The 22,528-nt window shown below is 39.0% G+C and overlaps 1 long non-coding RNA gene across 2 annotated transcripts in view; it reads left to right on the top strand.

Moving 5' to 3' along the window:
- Positions 1-22,528, top strand: part of LOC142830803 (uncharacterized) — a 163,502-nt gene that overhangs the window by 100,968 nt on the left and 40,006 nt on the right. For both annotated transcript variants that reach the window (XR_012906315.2, XR_012906316.2), the window contains one exon: positions 15,804-16,086. This is a non-coding gene — a long non-coding RNA (uncharacterized LOC142830803). The remainder of the gene's footprint in view (positions 1-15,803; positions 16,087-22,528) is intronic.

Below are 22,528 nucleotides of genomic sequence, written 5' to 3'. Positions count from 1 at the left end.
ACCCTCCTAGTTCGAACTAGGAGGGTAATGTATGCATACCGCACTTGCTAATGAAGCCCGGGATTTGAATTTCCCGGGCTTCATTAGCATAAGCGGGGAGCCGCCATTTTTAAATCCCCGCTGCTTCGAACCCCGTGCAGCGCGGCTACACGGGGCTCGAACTAGGTAGTTCGGACTAGGGTGCCTAGTCCGAACTACCGGTACACCTCGTTTCACGAGGAGTAACGGTAGTTCGGAATAGGAACCTAGTCCGAACTACCTAGTTCGAGCCCCGTGTAGCCGCCCGCGCTGCACGGGGTTCGAAGCAGCGGGGATTTAAAAATGGCGGCTCCCCGCTTATGCTAATGAAGCCCGGGAAATTCAAATCCCGGGCTTCATTAGCAAGTGCGGTATGCATACATTACCCCGCTAGTTCGAACTAGCGGGGTAGGGTAGACATACCCTGGGCTCTTAGAAGACATTTAGGGGCAAATTAGAGCTAAATAACAGCACAGAACACAGAACCAGGATGGGTGGCTATACACAAACTTTATGGAACTGTGAAAAACTTGGCCACACACACAAGTGGATATCCGGCTAACTAAAATCACACTAGACCATGGATGTTGTTGGACCAAAGAATGCCAGACTAGGGAGGTTCAACCTGTACTACCCTTGTTGGTAGTTGTATTAGAATCCAAATAGTGAATAGATTATAAGCAATAGTCCCCATAAACTGAGCACGTGGCCATCAAGGAGAGATTCAGGTGTGACACAGCCGACTGACAAAACACCCACAGCCAGCAGCATGTGTTTCTATTTGTGGTATACATCTGCTCATACTGCGGAGCAAATAACAAAATTTATTCTATACATGGATAAAAAAATTAGAGGGAACATTGTCTATAAGAGACTGAATTACCTTATAATTCCCTTTTGCTTCTACCTTCCAGTCCAACGCTGGAGTATATTGCTGAGGTCAGCACAGCCACTGAGACTGTTTTGTAGAGGTAGTTCAGTCTCCAAGTCTATCTACTGTTCCCCTTCATAAGTAATACCTTCACACAGCATTTTATAATATCTTACCATATAGATCTGCATATACCACATTCAATGTACTGTGTTTTTCTTCTTCTGAATGAGTAAGAGGAATAACAAGAATTGTCATTTGGATTATACATTGCTATATCCTAAATGGCATGGCATTTTGTATAGGATACTAGATTATTAGAATGGCTAAGCAATGGCAAAATAAACATGCAGTGAAATTTCTGCTGTTTTCTATTCTCAGAGCAGTACCCCCAGGTTTACCCATCAAGGCCCTCATCCTGCAGACACACATGTGCTTAACCTTCTACAAGTGATTGACCCCATGGAAGTCAGTGGGACTACTTACATTCTCAGACTCGTGCATAAGTGCTTGCAGGAGCAGGGCTGAACTGAACATCTGGAGAGGACAGAGAAAAAGTAGAGTTCTCCTTTGTAACTTGGCTCAGCTCACTGTTTAAGTCCTCCTAGTACAAATTTTCTGGTGAAAGGCCACTTATTTATTTGGATTTTTGCCCAAAGTAAAAAAAAAAAAAAAAGGTCGTATATCCAATGCGCTAAATGAGACAAACAAACAAAGAATACAATTAAACAGTCAGCACAGCATAAAACTCTCCCCCAGCCCCCCTCTTCTAGCCAGTTGCAGAGGCTGGGACACTGCCATTGTATTATGGCCTGACAGCTGCTGGGAATCCAGTACTGCACACATGCATCTCAAATAATCACACACCTCAGTCAAAGGGAGAAAAATCATCATTGTCATATCTTCTGTCTGCTTTCCCAAAACTACCAGCCTTGCATCAGTCATAGCCAGATCAAGCTTCAGCCAGCTAATTTTCTTCCATCTCCCAGTTTTCCTGAGTCATTAGGTCTAACATTCAACAGCACGGGCCGGGTCAGTTGCGATAGAGATATAAAACTGAATGCCATCAGTTTCCTGAAAACCCTGCAACCTGCACCCCTTCACTAACCTAATGACCCTCATACACACATTGAACAGAATGGAGGACAAGAGAGGTCCTTGAAGTACTCCAAGAGTAACCTCTCTGAACCACTACCTGGGAATATTCATCCTGTAAAAACAAAACTCTTAAGATCAGCACTAGCCATCCCAAGGAAATAAAAACTACACCATGCTCAGTGGGGTAAAAGAATTCAGGCGGGCATAAAAATAGTAGCATGGGCACCTGATTTTTCTCCCTATCTAGAAGGAAATCGCCTACTATCTCTGAGTTGCATTACAGTTTGCGAAGCCTCCATCTAACTTTTCCATTAATAAGCTGGTGGTCATCCAAATACTTGCAAAACAAAAGTAACCACATCCTACAAATACTAGAGATATAAACTCATCTGTTTTATTCACTAAAACATTCTAACTCTGTTAATTAGTCACCTAGTTCTACTAGTAGGATTACTTTTTTCCCTTTCTCGTCTTCAGTGGAAAAAAATCACAACCTTTGGCAATGTTATGCCTTCTTCCCCCTTCCTTTTCCCTCTCTTATCTATGCTGGTATATTCAAGTGTATCAAAAATATTAGTACAATAAAGGACTAGTGAACAGCTTCTTGGCCAGGAATTGTGAAAGCCACAGCACTTGGAATTCTCCATCTGGCTACTGCTGTCTATTTTGAATGTTGTGACATTCACTCATACCCACAACATATTTCTCTTGTTTTCCCTGTTGTGAGTAGCCTAGAAGTGCTAAGGGGCCATCCCTATAGACCTGGATCTATTAGAATATGAACTATGAGCCTCTAAAGTGTAGGAAACATCCTAGTCGCTGTTTGGATTTCATTGTATTCCATAGTGGTTGTGGCCTTGAAATATTTTGATTTCATCTTAGAAAAGAGGGTTGATCTGGATGTATTCCAATTGAAACAACAAGAATTGGAGAATTAAGCTACAAAACATAATGAGATGAATCAGACTTATGCAATGGGATGGGCATGTCTATGTGTATCTGTGTGTGTTGTATGTGTGTAAAGCAGAGTGTATACCGTTGATGACAAAATTACCTTTTACACATACTGTAAGATAATGAGTCTGTATGAAAAGAAGACTATACTTTAAAGTGTTTATTTTAATAAATACATTTAGCCCTTATTTTTTTGCATGCAGGCATATTGTTAGTAGGCAGTATTCAAGGCTAAAGCCCTTATCTTTGTGCTGATGCTGAAAAGTATCAATTATAAAATACCTAACAATGTTCAGCCAATCAGATCACTCTATTAGCCTAACATTCCATTGCCTCTTTTAAAAAGACAGATATTGCTGAATGCCAGAGTGTTAATGGACTGTTCCACCATTGTTAGTGTTGATTAAGGGGAGGAGGCATGGTTCAAATTTAAGTTGGTTGGTTTGTTTGGTCCTATTTTGTATCTGTTGAATTCTGTAGAATTTTGGTTTATGTAGCACTTTTTATAGCCTATATATCTCAAAGCTTTTTACTAAGCAACCTGTTAAAATAAATAGTCCTAGTATAGTGACGATGTGCACAAACATATCTCCTCTTTTGTGATCTGCAATAGCTCACACAACCTTAGACATTTGAATTGGGTGTTCAGATGCCAGGATGGCGGACCCATATAAGATAATTTTATAGAGAGGGGAGGGGGGAAAAGTGTAATATTAGTGAAAGAATATTAGCACCCGAATTTTTAAAAATAAATCTGTTGTATCAAATTTGATTCCAATTTTAAATTCAGTAAAACAAGACCACTAAAAATATTTCACTCTTTAAAAGAAAACCAATAGAAGTGACATTTTAAACAAAAACACATTCTGCCAGATTTATAATCCATACATTTCAGTATTTTATTTGAAGGTGACAACCTGAAAATGCAATTGACTAGAAAATTAATTCCCATAAAGAAAAGTGGAACTAAGTAGGCTGTTTTGCTTATTCAAGGGGGAGGAATGCAAAAAAAGGTAACAGAAGCATAAATGGTGAAAAATGAGTATTTAAAAAATCTTTGCGTTGAAATAAAATATGATGGTAATAACATAAGGAAGGGGAAATGTTTACAATATGAGTTGATGTTGACAAAATCCCTTTAAACAACCACTTGCATGATCCCTAAAGATAAGCAAGAGAAACCACAGTGGTAATGATTCATTGAAAGGATGACTGTGCTCTGGAGAATGCTTTTTGGGGATCCACAAAAATCACAGACTTGGATTTGAACCCAAGCAGGAAAAGGTCCTTTGGCATTGAATTTTGTTATCCAGAGTGAGGGGCCCCAGATTAGATGAAGGGGTCCAAGGCTGCCAGCACAGTGTGTGTGTGTGTGTGTGAGAGAGAGAGAGAGAGAGAGAGAGAGAGAGAGAGAGAGAGAAAGAGCGCAACAAAGTGGGAGGGGAAAAGCTGAAGGACAGGGGCCAAGCAGTGAGGGCAGAGGAATCAATAAAAGTGAGATAGAAAGCTAAGGATGTCAGAGAGGTGAGTGACCTGGAACAAGAGAGACAGAGATGTGACTAAGGCTACATCTTCATTGCAGCACCAGTATCCTGAAATAGCTATTCTGCATCTTTTGAGCATGCTGGTTATTTCAAAATATCATCATCATCATCGTCGTCCTTCACACCCAGTGGCGTATAGGGCAGCAACAAAGGTCCTCCACTTCTATCTGTCTCTGGCCAGCTTTTCAATAGTGCCCCAAATTTCAAAATATAACGGGCTCGCTATTCCAATGTCTCTGTAAACCTCATTCCACAAGAACGAAGGGATGTTTCAGAATAGCAATTTATTTCAAAATAAGTGCTGTGTAGACAAGCTATTTTGAAATTGACTCAAAATAAGCTGTGCAGTGCGGTGTAGATGCACCCTAACTGGGGAAGAGGGAGAAGGGTGCTGAAGATGCAGGGGAGAGAAAAAGCCACATAAACATTGGATAAAATAAAGAGACTTCTAAAGAGGATCATATGGAAATAACTCCCCTGTAAAAACATACACACATGCTCAACAGGTTTACTCCCTCACTTGTACCCAGGTGATAATTCTTGATTTCCTAGTTCAGATACACAGGGCTCGACAAATAATGCAATCTACTCGCTTGTGGCGAGTAGATTGCAGCCCGGAAGAGCCAGGTTCAGGCGATCTGCACAAGCGCAGAATGATCTGCGCATGCGCAGATCACCAGACAGCATGGCTGGCGAGCAGGGCTCACCGCGGTTCGGCAAGCCCTGCAGATACATGTTCTCTCCCTTGCTCTTTGCTAGTTTTCTTTTCCCTTGCTATTTCTTTTCTCACAGATCAACGTACAATCTCTTCATTCCCCCATCTCCTCCAAAAAAATCTCCCTTTGACTTCCATGCTATCTGGGAAACATTCCATCTCTTTCAAAGTCCGTCTTTTTAGCATTGAATTAAAAACATATACAACTAATAGGTGAGGCCCATTGTTGACTGGGCAAAGTCATTTTGCATAGATTACACTTTTAGGAAAGTTCAAGAAATTACATATATGTAATAGAATTTTGTATTAGTGTGCTTGCAAAAGGGAAGTAAAAGAACAGTTTCAAATCTGTAGGATTACAACTTCAAACATTATTCATTTGATTGAATAATTATTAAACATAGTGAATTTGAATCAGAAATGCTTAATTAGTGAAAAAAAGTAAGTGGGATTGGTTGAAATAAATATTGAAATAAATTGAAATAAAAAATGAAATTGAAATAAATCATTGGTACATAAAAATCTTTAGGCAATGATATCAAGCAGTCAATTCTGATTCTTTATATTATTATATTAGTAGGTAATATGTAAATACATTCTTAAAAAGGAAATAACAAAACAAATATGAATGCCAAAAAAGGTAACTCCTATCAAATAAAGCTCTTACTACTCCTTCTGTAACTAATTTTAATTATTTTGTGATTTGTTACAGTAAACATTTTCTTTGCACTAAAATGACAGTTGAAGAAGCAACTTGTTTTCCGATGAAAAACAAAAGTAATTATTTAAACTTTTCACCCAGCATAATCTGGTGTAAAAAGCAGTGCATTCGGCTAATTTAAGTGGCAGGATTGTTTATGCAAAATTTGGTATCTGTAGGTAATTGCAAAGTATGACTTTATTTTGCACAAACAATTCAAAATATATAGTAGATCTCTGTGACTTCAACAACATACTACTCAATGCTTATTCATTCTTCTTATCCATGGCTGATGTTTTAGAAGGTGTATAGCACAGTACAGCTAGCAATTGTAGGTCTTCTTCTAGACTGCAGTGTAGTCCGTACACTAAAAGGAGATGACAGCACTTTCCCAATCTTGAAAATACTTTTGAAAAAGTTCTGGAATTACAACTTCTAACAAAAACACTATTCTTTTTTGTTGTGTAAACAAAGAAAGCATATGAATTTGTTAAGATTATGTTACATATTTAGATAATGATCTCTTACTGCTACATGGTTATTTTATTTTCTATCACTAGGCTCATTCTTAGATTTACAGATTGATATAATCTCCAGAACTGTTGTTTGACCACATTGCCTTACAGCTCCAAGTTCTTTACTGGGCTGTATACTGGCAACTAAAATATAGGTTGAATCTCTCTAGTTCACAACCTGCCTGGTGCTGAGCCAGAAAATTTGCTGAACTACCAGAGGTCAATATTGTTTAGCAGCATTACCAACACTTCCACTACTTACTGGGCTCTTAGAAGACATTTAGGAGTAAATTGGAGTTAAATAACAGCACAGAACACTGAAAGCCAAGACTGGTAGCTGTAAACAAACTTTATGGGACCATGGGAAACTTGGCCACACCCATAATAAGTGGACATCTAGCTAACTAAAATCATGACAGATCACAGATGTTTCTGGATCAGAGAGTGTCAGACTAAAGAGGTTCAACCTGTACTATCTGGTACATTGGTTAAAATGGTATGTTTGCATGTCTTGATTTTTGGATGCCCAAGCTGAAACATTTGAAAGGGGCCTGATTTTCAAAACCTGCCGAATGCTCCTGTAACATGTCTCAGGTTGAATGCCCCAAAATTGAGGCATCCAAAACTCACTATCCACATTATGAAAAGCCTCACCACACTGCCTGTGCTTAAGTATATGATCTTCAGTACTTAGCAGTGGTCCTTAAGAATGGTGCCTCTATATCTTTTTGTTTTAGGTCATCAGATGTGATCTTGAAAAGATGGCTTGATGGTCTGTCACTTTTTTTAAGGTTCGCTCTTCCATTTTTTCTGAAATGTGTGCTTCATTTCCGATAGGTCTGGCTGATAATTACCCATCCCACTTGATAACTGGCTAGAGGAATGGAAGCCCTATGCATCATTGCAAAGTGATCTTTTTTCTTATTGCAGATGCTGAGAAAAAGAATGGCCAATTGACAATAAAGTTGCTTGTTACTGATGAGCCCTTGGCTTTGTTACTGTGGTAAAACATATATTGTTTGACAGCTGCTTTTACATGGTGAAAACCAGAGATGATTAGTAGTTTCCTATCTGTTCCTGTTTCTGATCTTCTTTTTCTTTTGACCAATGGGACTTGGATGTCATCAGAGAGAGAATGAAAAAGAGCACATAAACTTGTTTTCTTGTTCTCACCTAATTCTTTTATGTTATTCTAGGGCCTTTAGATTTTGCAAAGAATTTCTGAATTTCGGCTCTTTCAAGAGATCAGAAATGTCATTCACCCTTAAAAGGGAAAAATATTATATATCTTTCTCAATTTTATTTATTTATTTTTGCAAAAGGCTATAATGCTAATTTTACTTATTCAAAAAATTAAAATAGCAGTTTATATGAGGTGTTGATAATTACCTACATTACTGTACTGCTGTGACAGATGTTGGCAAAAAGAAACAGAAAATGGCTACAGCTGTGCACTCCATGACATCCAGTTTATACTCAGACAGAAGGCTAACAGATGTTCTGAACTGTCACTTTGCCTAAATGTTTTTAAAGTCTAAGGACCTGCTTTATAATTCACTAGGGCCAGGTTTGGTCTTGCAGAGGTCCTCAGAATTCCCATCTGTGACAATTAATGTTGAAGACGTTCATAAATCAACCCATCTTTACTTGTCTTCTGCAAATAGACATTGTTTATCTGTGTAGTACCACGCACGCCCTTTTTTTCTCCATTACCTAGTTGTGAAATTCTACAATTTACGTATAGCATTTCAGAAAGAAAGAGAACAGGATTACAGGAATGTGCTCAGAGTCACACAATCTATGTATTATTGAACTTGTTTTGACTGTTTGGTTATTCCTTGGCTAAAATGTGCTCCTTCTCTTTCCTGACTGTTGGGGTTATTTCCAATATGGGTGTAAAATGCTGACAATTTCAAACCACTTCTTTACTTATGCAAAAGAAAATACCTATCTCTACTGTTTTAAAATATAGCATTTTAATAAATATGCTCAAAATGTCTCCTAAACAATATTCTTATTCAAAAACCAGCTAATCATCTGCAGAATTTTATAAAATAAAACGCCATGTTAACAGACATTATGTTGTTTAATTGCTCAACTGAGATGTTGTAAAACGTATGTGTATTTGCATATATAATATTTTAAAATATAATATTTTAAAAAGCTGGCAGTTTTTAAGCCCCACCCAAATTTATCAACATACCTTTAGATCTGTTAAAAATACATTCTTGTATAAAGCAACCTAATACTTTATTGATAATTGCTAATAATTTTTAAAAGCTGGATTCCTGTAGTACAGTAGTTTAATAGTTTAAACATTATGTTAACATAATCAGTGTTTGGCCTCTCCTGTTTCCTCAATTCTGTATAGAAATATAACTCCAAATTGTACATCTTTCTAGGTTTGTTTCTAAATTACTCCCCACACTTAATTACGAGGATGAGAGGGATGCCTTATTCCTCTTTGTTATAGGCTAAGCTCTCAGTAATCCCAAACAAAAGAGCCAGTTCTGGAAGATATAGGATTTGCTAGCAGGATTATGGTCTCATAGATAATGATGTGCAGTCAGCAGAAGCGAAGCTTTATTTTAATTCAAATAAGCTAGTAAACAAACCACTGACAAGTCTGCTGGTGAGAGTAACTGGCTTCTGTTGCCACATTGGCAGCTAAATTATAGAAAATCTATTATACCCTGTTCACCATATGTTTAATTTAATACAGATACAAATTAAACTATCCACAGTGCCTATTAAAATAACAATACATATTTATTTAATATATGAATGTTTTAAAATACATTCCTCTGACCTTAAGAAGGGCAATGCTGATTTGAGTATTTGAGCAAAACATGTGATATATTAGTCCAACAGATTTTTTTTAAATTAACTTTTTGGAAAATCAGACTATAAATAGTAGAGTTTTGTAATAAGTAATGAGGTTAATTGGGGTTTTCTGGATTCCAGTCATCTGCTCTTGTATATCTGACTCCTCCTAGGTTATTGTGCCTTGTATTTGATAGCAGTGGTTGATGCCTAACCCACTGTATCCTTGGATAATTCAGTGTCAGGAGTGATTCCCTTAGTATTTACTCATTTAGTGACATAGATTGATCTTTTACATGACTCTCCTACACATTATATGACTTGTTGACTGGATTGGATGATGTGTTTCTAAATGAAATGCCTGCCCTGATTGAGAGAGTTATGTTTGCACATTGTGAAGTCTCAATTATCAATATTCTTTGAAGCAGTTGTAATCTGGGTAGCGTTACAGGTTGGGATCCCGGAAGTTGCTATAGTGAATAATGAACATTAATGGAGGGTTTCAGACTTTTAAGCGAGATTCCCCTTTGGTGTCTAACCTGTTTGAAGAAAGGGGGAGATAGGCAATGTAGAGTATGCTGGAGCCCTCATTTCCTATTCTTGGCTCTGTGACATCTGGGTATAAAACTCAGTCTTTGGGAAAAAATGGGAATAAACAATCAGCAAGCAGGAGAGGATCTCCAAACCAGGGCTTGGTATGTGACGTTTCCACTTGAATTTCACAAGCAAATTGTCCAGTCAGCATCATGTTTAGAGGGTTAATGTAAAAGACCAATCTATATTACTATAATGAGATGCTGATGATGGGAAACTATATGAAGCCACAGAGATAAGCATCTGCAAAAGAACCTTGTCTGTCCTGTGGTTCTCTCCTAGCTGACATATGTCAACAATACCAATGAAATACTGCCTCATAGGAATGAAACATTGCCCCATAGGACAATGTCAATTAAATACTTTCCATCCTTCACTGAGAAGCCTCCAACTCATTTCTGCTCCTTCCTTACAAATTCCAAGGGGAAAGTTTTCTCCCAGCTAATATATAATATAATGTATAGGTAAATACTCATTATATATTGTAGATATCACATCTACAATGTACACATAGATATAGATATAGATATAGATATTACAGTATCCACACTTTGTGTGTATAGGTAAACACTTCTTATATATTGGACATATCACATACACAATAAACACGATACATATATAATCTATTTTGATACACACATAAATATGTGTGTATCTTAACAGATATATATACACATATATGTGTCTCAAATCCTATATGTATATATATAATCTGTTATGATACATACAGACAATATATATAATATAATATATATTAGTGCACAATATACATATATTAGTGTATGTGATATATACAATAGATTACCATGGGTTATTCATCAAGCAGTGATTTTAATGATCATAAAACGAGAATCTCTTTAATGCAGACCTTTGTAGGAATTTTTTCGATTCTATCACAAATAGGTTTCACTCACTTGAAAACTTTAGCTGATTATTAGTTTGCAAAATGAGCCCAGATGTATGCAGTGAAATATCTAAAGAGAAAAGTATCTGATATCTAAAGAGACTGGTATATAAATGTATCTTGCTCCTGGAATGAATGTGCTAAAAGGCTTAAACAATAGGTGAGAATTCTGGACCTCTTCATCTTTCTACCAGGAGAAATACTGTGCTGTAGTAAGTGGTTGCATTTCTTTAATGGTACATTTGACACTATAGCTAACCATAGCAACTGGTGTCAAGACTTTTTATAGTGAAGAATGTGTTGCGGTAATAAAAGACCGAGACTTCTCAGGTATGTCCTAGCAATCAGGGGGAAAACCAAACCATTTCAAAACTCTGCACTTTTCTTTATTTCCGGCAACACTTCTAAAATTATGCCATGCATTTGTACACGGAGAAAGAACAGGTCTGTTTTCAAACCGACAGTCCTACAAAAGCTGCTTTTGTATATGTCCTTTACCTTTAATTTGCTGGAAAATTTTTATCATCACATTATAGGACAAAAGGGCACTCTCAGTATTTCACAAATATTATTTAACTCTGTAGGATTGTGGGGGGCTTTTATGACCTTTCCAAGGGTTGTGTCTTTTCTCTCTCACACACACACTCACACAAAGCGGTTCTTTGGAAACCTGGACGCTACTTTCATGAAAAGTGAACTAAGAAGGACTGGGAGTGATAGTATGGGGACCATTTTTTTTTCATTTATGGAAAAAAAAAGTCTTGCAAACCCCCTCAAGAAATTAATTGGAAAGTACCATAGGGGCACTAGGCTGCAGTTTGTGAAGTTATAGGACATACAAGTAAAAGTACTTCAAATCTCTTGGTCTCCTGTTAAAGTGAAGGAAATATCATCATGTTAATGACTGTATGTTGAAAGCCACCCTTTAACACACAACCGAAGGTGGATATTGTACAAAACCATTCTAAAACACAATGCAAACCACAGCATGGGGAAAAAATGCTTAGAAACTGAATTCTGCTACCGGATAAAGGAGCGGGTTATAACTTCTGTTTAAAGGTTCAGTCACGTAGCCCTTACTCGCCTCAGTAATGTTTACTCACTGAAGTAGTCATTGAGCTGGACTGTCGCTGACTCGGGAGTTTATAGGCAGCAGGATCTGGCCCTCGCAGGCTTTCCCTCCAGTATTTATCACTAGTACATTTAAATCGGCTTTCACTACCGCTTGGTTGGACTTTAAAGTATTTGTCTTCTGCTCCAAAATTCCTAGTGTCTTTTGTAGATTGGAGTTTAAAAGTAACCGTGTTTATCACAAACTGCTCTCTAGTTTGCAAACTCTCACGCACAATTGCTGTCCAAACTTTTGCACTCTTATTGCATCCAAATCTGTACACAATTGCTGTCCTCGGATTACTGCAAGGAGGACCTCGCTGGGCTTAGCAAGTTAAGGGCTCGGGAAAGAGTTGGTAGTTTGATTATGAGGTCTCGCCCTAAAGTTCTACTGTATGAATTCGAACAGCCTCCCTTCTGAGCTGTAGTGTGAAATTTTTAAACTAAAACCTGTGGCGTACTTCAGCCTGGAGCTGATTTGCTTCCGAGGGTAGGCAACTCTGCCGGACGATCGAGGGAGATCCAGCCACCGTGCCCCGAATTCCCTGCACTTTTGTGCTCTCCAGCTAGTTTGCCGCCGCCTTGGTTTGCACAGAGCGAGTCCCCAAAAAAATCGGCTTGTCAAACCACGCCATTGGAAATCTGCATTTTGTCGCCCTGGGTCATTTTCAGGGTGGCGGGACCCAAAGGTGCGCATTGTGAGTCCAAGAGAAATCCGCTGGTACCAAACTTCCACCCCTTGCTCCCCTTATCCACCTTCCCCAATAAATTACCTGTTTGTCCCGCTTAACGTTAAACTTAATGCCGCCTGGGAAGCTTAGCTGTGGGACTACATTGTGTATCTGAGTTCGATTCCTCTACGGCGAGTCTACAAAACCTTACAGCCGTCCGAGCACCCTGCCAATGCGGCGGAAATAGTTACAGACACATTCTTTAATTTAGCGATCAGTATTTCCGCTCCAGGTGAGCCCTCCAAGGGTTCGGTTCACTCTCGTGGCACATTTTAGCGTTATGGGGCAGTTCCTCTTCAGTCACAGTTCATTCAAGCAAGGAAAAGAGCACAAATCTGAAACAGATGTTTCTTTTGGATTCGAATGTGTCACATTTTAACGCAGTTCTTGGCGTGATCTGTCATCTTATCTGCGTCCTTTGATACGCGGGGTTATTACGAGCTGTAACTACTAAGATTTGGTCAATTATTTAGTTACACTGCAGAGAATCCGGGAAACAAACTTTTAGTTCACAGTGAATGCTTCCACTGTTTGTGTAAGCCGGAAACCTGAGCGGAATGGAATAAAAATAGATGTAGAGACCTATTTAATAGAGCCAATTCTAGTGGCGTTCTGCTTTTCTCTAGAAAATGTTATATATTGATATGTATCTATAAAATGCAACAACCCTCCCCTGCAAACTGCTGGCTTCCTTACTGGTTATCTACAAATTGAGATTTAACTCAAATTAATGCTTAAGGCTAAAGAGATGCTTTCATATTTCCCGCCTGTGTTTCTGGTGATCTTTTTGTCATAATTTTTTGGAGTGCTTCTTTAGTTTTCCTGTAAACTCCTACCAAGATCTGTACACATTATCTCAGGGCGACGTTGGATTTCCGAGCCAGCAGGCGGTTTTGTCTGAATAAATCATGTTTCCCGATAAGCTAATCAGTCTTTCAGAAACTGATTCAGAGTTAACCAAGAGAACCATTGTAGATAGAAAGAAATGCCACATTTACCATTAAGCCTACTTCCTTTTTACTGGCATGGGTGATTAAATAACGTTGCTCAGTTACTTCCTGAATTTTAAAATTCAGTGAAGTATTGATACGATTTGCTTGACCTCGTGCACTTTATCGTTTTGTCTACTTATTACTGTTTCTTGTAGTATTTTAAATGCTATTGCAAAATTACATAAGGTTCAGAGAAGTACAACTGCAGGTGGACGGATCAAACCTACATGTAAATGAATGTATATGAATGTATTAAGCTGGTAGAATAAAAACTATCCATATGCATTAGGAATATTCTCTGAGAATCTGTATATCACTACAGAGGTGTGTGTATATTTCTGTCTAAAACTGTTGAACTATTTAAGTCACCATCATCTAGTATTCATCTTTCTAAATGTCTTGCAAACATTCCACTTTTTTTCAGATGTTCGCACTGATCAAACCAGTTTTAAACCGTTTCTTCCAGCCTCCTCGCTTTAATTCTAAGCAAGGTGATGCTAAAATGTGCATCTTAAGGTATAAAACCGAGCATTGCAAAATAAGCCATGTGCAAATAGTTTAACTTTCCGTTCTGATGCTTATCTGTGTTTCCATCGTTTCATAGGAAAGTTTTTAATTGGAGTGTCAGTAATAGTTCGCAAATAATCCCTTGTTAAATGACTTCAGATGAGTTCTAAACCAATAACGGTTTAGTTCCAAGAGGGAAAGTAGAGTTTGAAGGCGCAGGTCATTTTTGTCAAAGGGCTCATTTGAGCATCTTTTATTTTGCTGAAAAAGCTAATTAAAGAACGTTTGAAGGTTAAAGTCATTATTCTGGGCTGTTGTCGTGCTACAAGTGAGCCCAGTTTTATGAAAACACAAAGGGCAGAAGTCACAGAGGTGGATTACTGTCAGTCCAGGCTACAGAGGCAAAGAGAGCTGTGGCATTAATTCCTATAGAAAGGTAGACAAACACAGCCACTGACTAACAACTTTCCCGCAGAGACCTATTGTCTAAGCACTTTCTTTTGCTTTGGGGCTTTCTTGCACTTGATACAGACCTCAGCCGTAATCAAATCCAAAAATTAGGTGACAAGGAGACTTAAGGATGCAGAATTCTTGACCTATAGAACAACATGCGGGGGGGGGGGGAGGAGGAGGGGGACTGCCAACTAATGTTTCCCTCTAATATCATTTTTAGTGTTGCTAATGTATTCATTACTAAGCAGAAGATAGCAGTTGAAAAGAACTCTGGTAGATCCCGGAGCATCCTAGATACAATTTAACTTTCAATTGCTGGTGGCTGAGATACACTTCAGGGTAAACCTTCAGGGCATCGGAGAAAGGACCAGTTAAATATCCCTATTTAATGAAACAATTAGAGAGGAGGTAGTAACTTTGATGGTGGCTGCGTCAAGTTCTAGTCCAACTAGTGTCGGGTCTGTACTCTGTTCGTGTGTGGGTACAGATACATGCCTGCGCATTAACATGATTGAAAATACTTTATGCTAATCCTCGTGTCCATTAGGACCAGTTTATGCCTTTGTGTGCGTGGACAGCCGATTGAAAAACAACACACGCGGAAAGAGAGATATAGGTTCTCTTTAGCCTGGTTTCTCCGGCAGTCATTTGACGTGCTTTTCGCCTGTGTTCTGTTCCCCCCCTTCCCCCTTTCGTAAACTCTCTGGATACAACTGCAGATCTCCCCAAATTCAAATAAACAGATGTTTGGACTGATTAAGACTCGAGAGGGAAAACCCTGCAGCTGCAACTGAAATAAATCTACTGGTAAAATGTTAATAAAAAGCATGAAGAGATCAGTTCGACCTTGCAAGGTCTTTATTTTTTTTTTCTTCCTATATAAAAAAATCTTTATCAAATCCCTATTCTATGGCTTCAATAAACAGAACCCATTACCTCACGGTAGCTTTTGTTGGCCCTATACAAACGAGAACAAAATGGTTATTCAGGAGAACGCTTTCGATTTTTATTGTGTGTAGTATGCACAAAGAGCAGTGTTATTGTATTAAAAAGAACCATCTGTAGCAGAAACAATGGCATCAAATTATCTTTGAATACCCACTGCAAAAATATAAAGCTTTTTATTATTATTATTCTGCTGCACGGTGGAGGACAGAGAAGTGACTTTTTTGTTGTTGTGGGTGCTTTCTTATAACACACACACACACACACACACACACACAAATCAGCCATTTGGGTTTTTAAACCATAAACGATTTTTTTTCTTGTTCCAGGGACTGCAGTTAAAAGCTAGGGCTAGGAATTGGAGGATGTGTAGGCAAACGGAAGAAGAGCCGGGGGAAGAAAAACCGAAATGGATTCATTCTCTGTCCTGGATGGAGGAGCAGAAGAGGAGAGATGAGAAGGGGACGTGCAAGCTTCCTCCAACTGCCTCTGTCCGATGAAAAGTGATCAACCCCCCGGGGCTGAATAGAACTCAAGGGTCCACGCGGACTTTCGCTTTATCCTGCCAATCAAACTGCTTTACTGCACAACACCCTGATCTGGCATGGACATGTAAGTAGCTGCAACAGAACTTTGACATTCAGGGTTGTTGTTTTTTTCTTCTCTTTCCTGAGACCTTTAAAAAAAATCTGGACGTATTCCCCATTTACGAATCCTGTAACTGGCAAATCTGTGGATGAAAGCGTTACATTACATGTTGGGAATGGCATGTGCACTTCTGATTTTTTTGCTCCGGTGAAACTGTGCGTTAGTGTATTGCATCCCGAATGCTAGACAGGACGAGTTGCTTTGCAAAAGCCACACACGCACACACAAACACACGGGGTGCAAATGGCTCTGTGACCTATTGAGCAAAAAGAGTGAGCCAAAAAAAGTGAGCTTTCCACCTATTTGGATGTTTAAAACGATGCTCTTTGATTTGGCGTAACCCCCTTGCAGGATACAGAGAGAGAGAGAATCCGGGCTAGAACTTGATCAAAACTGTGGAAATGTACATTTACCTGGAAGGAGCCAGTTAGGAATCTTGCTGCTTCATTTGATGCCCTATTAATTTGACTTCCGGGAAATAGCTCCGGTTTGGGGGAGACTTAATTTGAAGGGGTGTTGTGTGTAGTGGAGGGAAATACACGGGTGTGTGTGTGTGTGCGGGGGGGGGCGGGGGAAGATTACCTGAGATTATATAAATATAGTATGCTGAAGCGGCTAGCTTCCTTGGCAAACTGCCAGCTGCATAAGACTAGGAGCTGCTCTCTCGCGCCTCCTAATGGTAACTTGAAGATTAGCCTTTACCTGATTCATCCCAAGAAGGCAGCTGTTCCCCCGCCTTTCCAAAGAGAAAACTGATTATTTTCAGCAGAGTAACGCCTATACCAAAAGCCTAAGATTTCTTCCCATCCCCGGTCCTTCAAAACAGGCTCTCAAAAATAATTCCTGGAAGGCAGGAAAGAAACAGGGATCCTCCGTGAGCAGACCACTGCGTGAGCGGTGGTCCTTCGAGGGAAGTGATAGAGAAATAAATGTAACTCCTGAATCTTGTGTTTTCCTCCTAATACACAGAAGATTGATTTGGGAATTGGCAGAGTTTTGACATTTCGGCTAATTATGATACCGTTTAACGGGAAGTTATGTTTAGGGGTTGTTAGCAAAGTTGTGAGGTTTTTTTATTTATTAGTTTTTAAAGAATGTGAGAGATAAAGGTTAATCTCGAGCTGAAAGATAGAGCTGTGATTGACAAGAGAAAAGGTGTTGAGGGCAGGTCGAGCTGTCTTATTTACAGCCCACTGCTTGCTATAGAGCCTTTGTTCGGACTGGAAAGCTAATGTAGTGCTGATCAAAAGCACCACAGAGTTAAAGGAGTGGTAATGACTGCTAATTTCATTTCAGCCGCATACATCCCCAACTGCTGTAATTAAAGACATGCTATTTAAATACAGGTGAAGAGTTTTTGTAGTGGGGAGCCAGTTACAATTTTTTTAAGGCTTGGGACTATAAAGGGATGTAGATTGATTATTTTTAAATGAGTTGGTTTTGCCATGGCACCTTGCCTCTTGAGAGTAGATTTGTCGGAAATATAGAAATAATATAAAAGAAAGAGGGGGAAAGAAGAAGGGGAAAAAACCTCCAAAAACTTACAAACCATGAATAAGAGCCATAATCAAGAGTTATTTGATTTTTTTAAAATAATTAATCCGCTGTAATGGCAATTCAGAAAACATTTGAAACAGTGGGGAGAAGGAAAGGGGAAGGCTGCTTGTGTCAGCTTTTAAGTACCTCTAAGGAAGATCAGGTCTTCATATTATTACTTTTTAATTAAATTATTTTACCACTCCATGGCTGGGTTTGTTGGCTGTGAAACGATGTAATTTCTCCACTGATATAACAGTTTCTTTCTAGCAAACATCAAAGGATAAAAGCTCTACATTTTCGTAGTTGGTTAAAATTGATACAAAAAAGAATTTAGCCTTTAATCTCTTTTTATCCATGAAGACTAAAGATCTGTACTCGACCCTGCTAAGCTTCCAAGCTGCCCGCCCCCCCCTCTTCCGGGGCTGGTGCTGGGCTCAGATGTGAGGCGGCGCTGAGCAGGTTATCTCAGCGCCCCCTATTGGACACGGTGGGAGCTGCGCAATGCTAGTTATGGGAACAGCAAGAACCTTGTTATCTGGGTTTATGTCTCTCTTCTTTCCCTTATAAAAACTTTAAATAAGAGAAAATAGGCTGGCAATTAAAATGAGAGGAAGTGAAAGAGATTTAAGTCAGTGTTAGAGAACTGTCCGAAAAAAGTTTTGGATTCTTTTTTGAAGAGGTACGTGGAAAATCAATGAAAATTCAAGGCGAACTAATAATCCAAACCAGAAATTGCTGAGGGGAGGCTGCCTATTCTGTGTTTATTTTTCTTGTAAATATACATAATAATAATGTATAATTAATAACTAGAAATGAAACAAAAATGCCTCCCTGTATTTTTGTAAACACTGGTTTTAGCACTTCTAATTCCTGCGTGTTGCTTTAACTCACACTTAGATATTGACAACCTGTGTGCAACTGCAATACATACGGTAATTGATACTCTAGATTAGGATACCCGATCATCATTAAAACACAAACCCATTTGTTAATATTTTAAACAAATGAATAATTATGTTATGTTTTTGCTATCCAATAGTTGTAATTAATCATAACATTGAAAGCTTTAATAGTCATATGCATTTATTGCCTTTTTCTTCTCACGGTGTTTTAGAAGTGGTCAGTATTGATCGATATTTTTTAGAATTTAACACTTCGGTTTTATTTGGAAAATCCTCTAAAGGACCATGTTTTAAAACCGGGGGAATACTCCCCTACACCCGCACACACACAAAAGTACTCTGTATACATTTGAGAAAGAAGTATTTGTTTAACTGTATCATTTGATAGATGACTTTTTCCTTTTGATTTCTCAAAGTAAAAAATCCTCAGTCATTTTTTTAAAAAATCCAAAATATATGGAAAGTGCTACTTTATCTCTCAACTTTTTGGCTGTGGAGTCATTTATGTTATAGGAGTCTGTGTAGCTCAATGTAACTCATTAAACTATTGTATTTGTAAAGTCCAGTAACACCCCCAATTCAAGGGTATTTTTGTACTGCATTTGAGAAGAAACACTAATTGAAACCAAATTATTTCTGCTAAATTGTGGTTATTTTGTATCGCCAGTTGGCAGCTTGAATCAAAGTTATAATGAAGCAGTTTTAATATTTAATGAGTCTTTCATGAGTTGGTCTCCCAATAAACTTTTCACTTAAATACTGTATATGAATAGCATTTCCAAAAAAATCGTGTTTATTCTACCGCCTATGTTTTCTCTATATTTTTCAGTTTGCTCTCTGCTTGAAAGCCTAGTCAAGCAATTCCTTAGTAAGAATGCCTAAAATAAAGACATCGTGTTTTCTGTAAACAATAGCAAAGGTACTGTACAGAATGACAGCACAGCGGAATTCTCATTTTTCCTGTTCCTGTTTTGCTAGCTGCAATGAGTGTGTACCTTTGAAATTAACTAAGGGAAGAGATAGGTATAGATCTGTCAAGAGCTCTCTATTTATAGCTAAATTGGCATCTTATGTGTCAGTGACCATTATTACAGGAAATGGGGAAAAATCAAAGCAGTTTATACCCAAATGTTTCGCATCGGGACGCGGTTTACAAAAAATTAGTAGCTCTCACTGAAAAGTGAATGATTAACTCAATTCTTTGAGAGATGCTGCTAACGTTCCCCTTACAAAGAACTATTGAAAGGGGTGAAAGCTGGGCCATAAACGTCATCCCCCCCCCCCCCACCCTCAGTAAAATGTTGATGTTTTAAGCCACAGCTCAGGAATAATCGCTCTAGCCAAAGTTAGTTTTTAGAGGTCTGTATCAGTTGAAGGGCCTGAGTCGGTAAAGCCTTACTCACGCAAGTAGCTCCTTAGATTTAAGATTGGGCCCTACATTTGGAAAACGCCTTGGTGCTGTAAATATATATATAATATTGGTGCTATAAATGTCTCTATTAAACGCCTCTTGGGATTGTAGATAAAATATTTATTTTCTTTTGGAGCTAGGAAGGGGTCCGGATTTCCAGTGTTTCATAAAACACACACATGGTGGGGGCGGTATTTAAGAGCACAATCTAAAATCAGCTTGAATTGCCAGTTTCCAAAGGTGGGGTTTTTTTCTTACTTTTCCTTGGCACCCTTCTCCCTCTGCCCCTTTCCTCTGGCAGGGGAAGAATTTCCCAAGGACCAGGCACTGACGCCCACTTTCCTCCGGCTCTCCTCATCAATAACAAGGAACTCTTGGCTGTTCTCCAGAATGGCTAGTGCAGAGTAGATGATCGGAGCCTTATGTGGGAACCGTGCGCGGGGCGCTCATCCCTGTCAAGGCGGACCATATCTGGGAAGTCTCTTCGGTATCAAAGGGAATTTTCACCCCCAAACCGCGGCACGTGTATGTCCCTCCAGAACACCCTTCTCTTAGTCTGTGTTTTCATTGCAAACACTTCTCCCCCCACATGAGCTTCAACAGGAGCTGCTAGGGCATCCTTATTAGCCTCGACTCAAGGTGCTAAGCTGTTAAAACCGATAAATCCGCATCCTGGTTCATCACTGTCCTGTATTGTTCATTTAAATCGGACAGCGCTAGTGCCAGAAATCGGAGAAGCTCCATCTTTTGGTTGGCAAAAGTAATTAGCTCATTACATCTATTGGCTTATAGAAGGGTAGTCGTGGTATCAAGGGCCCTCACTTTGATAGACTTTGTCCTCATCAGACAAGGGAGGCAGAGAGATGAGTGGTTATAGTCCAAGAGACGGATAGAGTCTGGACTTCTAGATTCTACCCTCAGCTTGGCGACCTTGTTCAAATCCCTTCTCATCTCTCTTTGCTCCTCTTTGAAACAAGAGTCTTCTCTTGGCTACCTCATACCGTCCTCAGGCGCCGTGGATATTTCTAAAGCTCTTTGAGATCCGTGAATGGCAGGCACTTTATAAACGGGAAACGTGCACCGTCTGCAATGCCTCTGCAGATGAAATGCTCCTTAAACACGAGTTCAGATAATAGACAGCTCGTCTATCATGTGAATTAAAACCCATCGCCGGTCGGTCGCTGGAGAGTTCTGAAATCACCAGTCTAACTTGACACAATGAGCTGATGGTGTCAATAGACCCATGCACTGGATGTAGAGATTGTCACTCTAGATCATAACAGTTCTGAAAGAGTCATTATCGTCTGTCCTGTCAATGATCCCCAAATTAAGGACTAGGAAGAACGCAGCGAGACAAAAGGCACCGTCTTGGTTGCATTATGGATGATCGTGTGAGTGATCTGTGAATCATTGCAGGCTCTTTTTTTTTAAACCATGTACTTTTTTTTTTCAAACCATGCCCCAGGCTTCTAGGGTGCGTTGAGGTGCACTGAGGAGAAAGGCAACCTTAAAGAACCTCAGGCTGTGCCTTATACATTTCCATTGAAATTGCACGAGCCTCTTTGGGAGTCATGATTTCAATGGAAGGACCATCAAAATTCCATCAAAACTGTCCTGGGTCCAAAGGGGAACTCGTTTGATTTTAATGCCATGCATAGTCCTCCAGACAGATACTGTTCAAAAGCATTTTTCCTTAAAACTGGGGGAGAGAGGGAGAAGAGTAGAAAATAAAACACAAAGCCAAATTTAAGCAAAGGACAATACATTTGGATTCAACACATCCATGCCCAAGCATTGGGATTATCAGAAAATTCACCCATCCTCCATGTTCTGCAATACTGGGACAGTTAAAGAGGGATTGAAAACCTTTCATTCTGGATGTTCCTGCTTTTGTAGGTTTAAATCAAGCAGTTAACGTTCTTCAGGAGAGGGTTTTGTGTTTAATATACATGAGTTCATTCAGTTACAATGGGAAAAGAAAACTCATTTGTTCTTATAAACCTAGGAAGGGAAGATAACTTTAAATAGGCAGCCAGAAAGGATCCAGTTAAAAGGGTCTCTCTATATATACAGTAAAAGGCCTACACTCAATTGTGCTTTTTCTCCTTTATATTGTGCAGTAACTTATGAGTTTACGCTAAACACTGGTGCTGGGTTGCTGTTGTATTGATAGGTTTATGGAATAACTCAACATGGGATCAAAATTAGTATCTTCTAGTGAAAGAAGGGGTAGGAAATACTATCTCCGAGGTGAGTGGAGAAAATCTCAAGGATTTTTTAAAAAGCTGGTGGCTAGTTATGATCAATTGCATAGGAGTGTCTGGTCAAACGGTAGGTTATTTATTTAGACGCCTTTGAAAATTATTCTCACAGGTGAGTGAGAAGGTTTGTCTATTAATCTTGCATTTTATTATCTATTTTAAATTATATCAGGCTTTGGGATTTGCGTGTGCGCGCGTTTCTTGGTCCAGAAGAGAGAAATTTGGTTTCAGGGGTCTTTTTACAGTCCAAAGGCTTTGCTTGTAAAACACGTTTAATATAAAATCAGAATCTT

Source organism: Pelodiscus sinensis, chromosome 10 (genome assembly GCF_052426305.1).
Source record: "Pelodiscus sinensis isolate ZL-2025 chromosome 10, ASM5242630v1, whole genome shotgun sequence".
Classification (NCBI taxonomy): Eukaryota; Metazoa; Chordata; order Testudines; family Trionychidae; genus Pelodiscus; species Pelodiscus sinensis.
This window is presented reverse-complemented; position numbering and strand designations above follow the sequence as displayed.